This window comes from Octodon degus, unplaced genomic scaffold (genome assembly GCF_000260255.1).
Source record: "Octodon degus isolate 3935 unplaced genomic scaffold, OctDeg1.0 scaffold00287, whole genome shotgun sequence".
NCBI lineage: Eukaryota > Metazoa > Chordata > Mammalia > Rodentia > Octodontidae > Octodon > Octodon degus.
Genome location: NW_004524863.1, coordinates 243004 through 249620, shown reverse-complemented (window position 1 = coordinate 249620; position 6617 = coordinate 243004). Strand labels below are relative to the sequence as shown.

The window sequence follows — 6617 nt, the reverse complement described above, 5'->3', positions numbered from 1 at the left end:
CGGGCTGGCTGGCATGTGGTGCTGGGGGATTGAACCGCGGTCCCTGTGCTTTGCCAAGCTTGTTCTAAGTAGGTGCTTTAGACCACTGAGCCATCTCATCTCACCAGCCCCTGTATCTTTTTTTTTGAGCTGGGGCTTAAACTCAGGACCTTGAGTTTACCAGGTAGGCGCCTATGCGTTGAGCTATCTCCCTGGCCCGATGGATCTTTTGGATGCCAGGATAGAAGATTATTAGTAGGACAGTTTAGAAATAACTTTTTTTTGAGACAGGGTTTCATTAAATTTTAGGCTGTCCTTAAAGTAACTATCTAGCCCAGGCTGGCCTTGAACTTGTGACAAGCATCCTGTCTCAGCCTCCCAAGTGCTGGGATTACAGGCATGGACCACCATGCCTAGCTAGTTGATTCTTGTCGAGTAAATTTTTAAAATTGTTGTTTTTATATTTCCTATTATGAAAATTAACAAAAAATGTAATTTTTGGTCATCCTGTATTTATTTATTTAAAAACAATTTTCTTTTGTATTTTAGGGAAGGGTCTACAGGGTGTTCAGGGTCTCACTACTAGATGGGATTCACAGTGATCTGCCTGTTTATAGCTTCCCAAGAGCTGGGATTATAGGCACGTGCCACCACGCCCAGTCTTAATTGCTCTGTGTGCCCTGGGGGTGGGGCCAGTGCGGCAGGCCCAGGGATCAAACACCTGGTTCCTGCATCTGCTTGCAGAATTATTTGGCTGGCCCTTACTGTATTTAAATAATTGGACTGGGTTTTGGTTAAAAACTTTGTGTTGAGCTGGGGAGATGGCTCAGTGGAATAAAAACTTTGTGTAGGAAGTGAAGTTTCAGGCTAGATGTAGTGGTGCCTGCCTATAATCCGCAAAGGTAAGGCTAAAGCAGGAAGATCACTGAAAGTTCAAGGCCAGGCTTTGAGTTCAAGGCCATCCTGCACTTCATAATAAGAACTGTCTCACAAAAACCCCAAACAAGGCTGGGGAGATAGCTTGGAGGTCTAAGCACCAGCCTGGCAAGTGCAAGGTCCTGAATTCTATCCCTGGCACATTGCATGTGCCGGCCTAGAACCAGGTGTGGTGGTGGACACCTGTAATCCCAGAGCTAGGGAGGCTGAGACAGGAGGATCACTAAGAGTCCAAACTGTGTAATGAGGCCCTGTTTCAACAACAACAACCCCCCCCCCAGACAAAACTTCAATATATTAACTTACCTCTGGTTCTGTGTTTGATATCAGATTCAGTTTCATTCTCTACTTTTTCATTTTCATTAGTTGAAATGACATTTAATTCATGGCAAATGGAGCTACAAATAACAGAGTAAGATAATTTTTAAGTTTGTTTCTGGTTAGCCTTAGCCAGTAAATGCTAGCACATGAATCCTACAAGATTTGTGTGAAAAAATTATGTAGCCCAGCTCAGCCTATATCTCAGTGATAGAAAGAGCACTTGCCTAGCATGTAAGGCCCTAAGTTCAATCCCCAGCACTACAAAACAAAAACAAAAACACCTCCCCAAAAACAACAAAAATCCCAAACCCCAGCCAATGTAGGGTTTTTGAAGAGTACAGTTTTTGTGTGTGTGTATTTTTCCTGCATGTTACTAAAGCCTGTGAAATCTTATAGTATAGAAACTTTTTTGGCAGTGCTGGAATTGAACTCAGGGCTTTGCATGTGGTAGACAAGTGCTCTACCATGGACAGATATCCTCAGTCCTAAATAGACTGTTAATATGTTTAAGCTGACATTTCCCAGATTTACTGTTTTTAGTCCTTACCCCTGAGCTATATACCTCTTGCCCTCCCAGATTTATTTGACCTTAAAATTTTTGATAAAATAGTTGAGTTTTAAACTTGTATTACTTATTCCAGCATCACAACCCCATCTTTTTTTTTTAAAATTATTTATTTATTTATTTATTTATTTATGTGTGTGTGTGTGGCCAGCTCAGCCCACCAGGGGGCGGGGCTGGCTGGCATGTGGTGCTGGGGGATTGAACCGCGGTCCCTGTGCTTTGCTAAGCTTGTTCTAAGTAGGTGCTTTAGACCACTGAGCCATCTCACCAGCCCTACAACCCAATCTTAGAATCAAGTATCCACTTAACCAATTTCCATGCAGCAACCCTTCCAATAAGGAACCCAATATAATCTATTTCAAATTCACATTTACAAAGAGTGATTAGTGATCTGAAGCATACCTTATTGTTGGAACAGTAAAGGGATCAAACTGATCTACTTTCTGTAAATCAATAGGCACAGAAATCCGACCTGGAAGAACCAGAAATTATAAGCTGATGACTGTGGAATATTAATCACTATAGGATGTCTTCATTTTTTTTTTTTTTTTGTGGTACCGGGGATTGAACTCAGATCCTTGTGCTTGCCAGGCAAGTGCTTGTTCTACTGAGCCATCTCCCCAGCCCCAGGCTGTCTTCTAATGAGTAATTTTTGAGGGTGAGACTTATATGTTAATGAGAATATTTAGAAATATAAAAAACAAACAAACAAAAAAACCCCACCAAACCACCACCAAAAACCCCCCCAACCCCCCCAGTTTTCTTTTTTGCAGAACTGGGGATTGAACTCAGGCCCTTGCACTTGTTAGGGAAGTGCTTATCACTGAGCCATCTCCCTGGCCCTTGTTTCATAAATTTGAACAAGTCACTTTTACCTCCTCTCCTGTGCTACTAATTTTTCAATCTGTAATGGGGGTTTTTGTCCTGTGATTTTTAGGTCTTCTCACTATCTAGTTCAGGCTGGTCTTGAGCTCAGGGTAATTTTCCTACCTCAGCCTCCTAAGTGATGGGATTATGGGCATGCCCCTACTTCCAGCTTAGGTTCTTATTAATTCCAATTTATTTTAATTTTGATTTTTTTGGTCTTTTTTTATAGGGTCTTGCTATGCAGTTCAGGCTGACCTTGAGTTCACTTTGTAGCCCAGGCTGGTCTGGAACTCACAACAATACTCCAGCCTCAGCCTCCTGAGTGCTGGGATTATAGGCGTGTACCACCACATCTGGCTACCAATTCTAATTTAAACATCAACTTCTCAAATCTAACTGAAAAGAACATTAACACAGCAGAAACTTTACCTGACAATATGGAAGATAATTTAGATTTAGGTATAGTTAGAAGACCAGTCTTTACTTTTTTTTTTTTTTTTTTTTTTTGAGACAGGGTCTTGGCTGGGGAGATAGCTCAGTGGTTGGTCTAAGCGCAAGGATCCGGGTTGATCCTATTACCACATGTTGTGCTGGCCCCACGCTGAGTTGGCCACCAGTCCAAAACTGGGCTTGGTGACACATGCCTGTAATGCCAGCACTGGGGAGGCTGAGACAGGAGGATCAGTACAAGTCTGAGCTATATAGAGACTCTGTACCACGGGGGGGGGGGGGAGACAGACAGACAGACAAACAGACAGACAGAGACAGAGACACTATGTAGTTTAGGCTGGCTCACTTTATAGCTCAAGAACTTCCAACAATCCTCCTGCCTCCACCTCCCAGTGCTGTGATTATAGGCATGCGCCACCACACCCACCTGCAGTTGTCAGTCTTTGATACAACAGATGAACAGATGTATGTATTCACATCTTAATGATGTGCTTGTTAAAACAAAAAAAAAACTTATTTTTTTTACATTCTCTACACTGTACCTGTTTTAGGGTGAACGCTGAAAGGGCTCTTCAGTAGATGATTGATTCCTTTGCTAACATTGATATCCAGCCGTGGAAAACAGTATTGCAGCATAATCTCCCACTCCAGCCAAGGTCCACATTTGTCATTTTTGATACTCTAGAAGATGTATGGCCAGCAGGAGAATCAGTAGGAATTTTTGAGTATTTCTCTTTCTTTCTTTTTTTTTTTTTGTATTTTAGGGAAGGGGTGTTCAGGGTCTCACAAACAGATCTGACATGTAGTGATCTGCCTGTTTACAGCCTCCCAAGTGCTGGGATTACAGGCACAAGTGCCACCACACCCAGTCTGAAGTGCTGTCTCAGCATGCCTGGTGGCAGGGATGGCACAGCAGGCCTGGGGATCGGAACCCCTGGCCCCTGCTTGCAGGTGCTGTAATCTGGTGAGTACTTCTTCTTTAAAAAAAAAATTATTAGTAAAAATTAAGTAAAAGTAGAAGATTTATTTGAACATGGGGAGATGCAGAGGAAGACACCTAGTCTGGATGAGTAGGGAGTATTTGAAAGGGAAATTCTCGAGTATTTCTTTAAAGAAGGTTAAAAATGATCTTTATCTTTAACTGATCAAACAAAACAATTAGCACTCAAGAAATATATTATTATATTTGTAAATACAGATTTCAATGGAATATATCTGATACATACTTTTTTTAGATGCTCCCAACGCTGAAGTGAATTGTGAGACTTCTGGAAGTTTGTCTGAAGTTCTTCATGAATTGGTGATACAATGTTAAGGAACACATTCATTTAGGCATATCAACAAATAACTTAGTTTTTAGTATATTGCCATAAGGATATATAAAGCTTCTATATATTTATATATAGCTTTGTTTTGTTTTTTGAGACAGGGTCTTGTAATGCAGTTCAGGTTGACCTTGAACTACATAGCTCAGGCTGGCTTTAAACTCATGGAGATTCTCCTGCCTTGGCCTCTTGAGTGCTGGGAATACAAGGGTATGCCACCACACCTGGCAAAGCTTACAATTTACAAAGAATTTTTAAAAAATTTTGTGACAGAATCTTACTGTGTATTTCAGGCTAGTGTTGAACTTGTAGCATTCCTTCTGCGTTAGCCTTCTGAATGCTACTGGGATTACAGCCATGTGCCACTATGTGCTGCCACATTTCTTAGGGCATTCCAGATTAGAAACACAAAAATGTATAAATACAAGAGATATTTTGTTTCTGGACGTAGTGATACCTGTCCATAATTCTAGCACTTAGGAGTCTAAGGTAGGAGAGTTGCTGTTTCAGTTCAAAACCAGTCTGAACTACATAGTGAGACACTGTCTCAAAGAAGAGATTTTGTGTAAAAAGATTAAGTTTAAGGGTTGGGGAGATAGCTCAGTGGTCTAAATGCCTACCTGGTAAGCGCAAGGACCTGAGTTTGATCCCTGGTACTACATGCTGTGCCAGCCCTGAAACCAGGAGTGGTGGTACATGCCTGTAATCCCAGTGCTGGAGGCTGATACAGGAAGATCACCAGAGTCTGTACTGTGTGGTGAGACCCTATATCCAATAAATAATTCTTTTTTTTTTTTTTTTTTGCGGAACCGGGTATTGAACTCAGGCCCTTATGTTTGCCAGGCAAGTGCTTATTCTACTGAGCCATCTCCCCGGGCCACAATAATTAAAAAAAAGGATTAAATTTACACGTAAGCATATTTGTAATATTACAAATCAATATAACTTGGCCATGTAGGAATGGTCTCAGAAAAGGATATTCCCAGGAACAAGAGCTAAAATCTTATCCCAGCTTTCTTTATTTTCAAGAATATCTTGATCAACCAATGCATATTCTTCAAAGTATTTTTTAATTATGTTTATAGATCTTCTGTAGGAATAACAACAAAGCCCAATACTATAAACAATAATTTTAATTTTAGTTGTTGTCATTGAGTGGGAGGCTACTGCTTATTTTTTCTGAATTTCTAGAACTTAACTAGGTAAGATGGGAATAATCCCTTTGTGCGGGGCTATGAGTTAAAATAAGACACTTAAGGGGAATGAACCTTGCATAGTAGCTGGCACAGGACAGATATTTAAGAAATTTTTACTTTTCTTTCTTTTCTAAGAAATGTTTACTTCTTAAACTCTATAACTAAGGTTAGTAGCACCATAAAAGTACAATAGCAGAGCAAGTAACTAACATGTCAAGTATGTAGTGCTTGCACTGTGCAAATACACCTCACATTTACTATGCCATTTAAATTCTGTCACAACTCTGTGAGACAGGTACAGCAGATGTTCTGTTCATCATACACATGGAGAAGTCACACTATGTAAAACAGAATAGGAGTTCTTCTAATGGAATGCTTTCCCCACTATCCTAGAGAAGTAGTGAAGTCAAGAGAAAAAGCATGGGCTTTGGAGTTACACCCATGAATGCTAAATGTAACAACTGTGTGATACAAAGCAAATGATATAATCTCTCTAAAACTGACTAGCCCCATTTATAAATGCAGTACTGTCATGTCGCTCATGAAGTTGCTGTGAAGGCCAAAATGAACAATTGTAGAAGCTATCAGGAATACAGCATCATAGATATGCATTCAACTAACTGCAGCTATTATAAAATGCTACCCAGCTGTGAAAACTGATAGCAAGACAATTCTAAAAGCACATGTAAGCAAATTAGACACAACTTAATTGGAGTCTTTTCCAACAGACCTGACAAAAGGGTGAAGTTTTTCACTTAGTTGAACTTTCTTTTTAACGTCCTGACCACCCTGAAAAATAAAATATCAAAACAGAACTTATATAATAAAATAACTGAAAACTTTCTTCGATGTTTTACTGATAATTTAAAATTATATTATTTCATAGATAAATTAGCCTTTCTTTCTTTTTTTTATATATATATTTATTTATTTTTTTTATTTATTACATTTATTTATTGTGTGTGTGTGTGGCCAGCT

The 6617-nt window shown here is 39.7% G+C and overlaps 1 pseudogene; it reads right to left on the bottom strand.

Moving 5' to 3' along the window:
• Nucleotides 1-6617, bottom strand: part of LOC101577294 — a 19085-nt pseudogene that overhangs the window by 4013 nt on the left and 8455 nt on the right.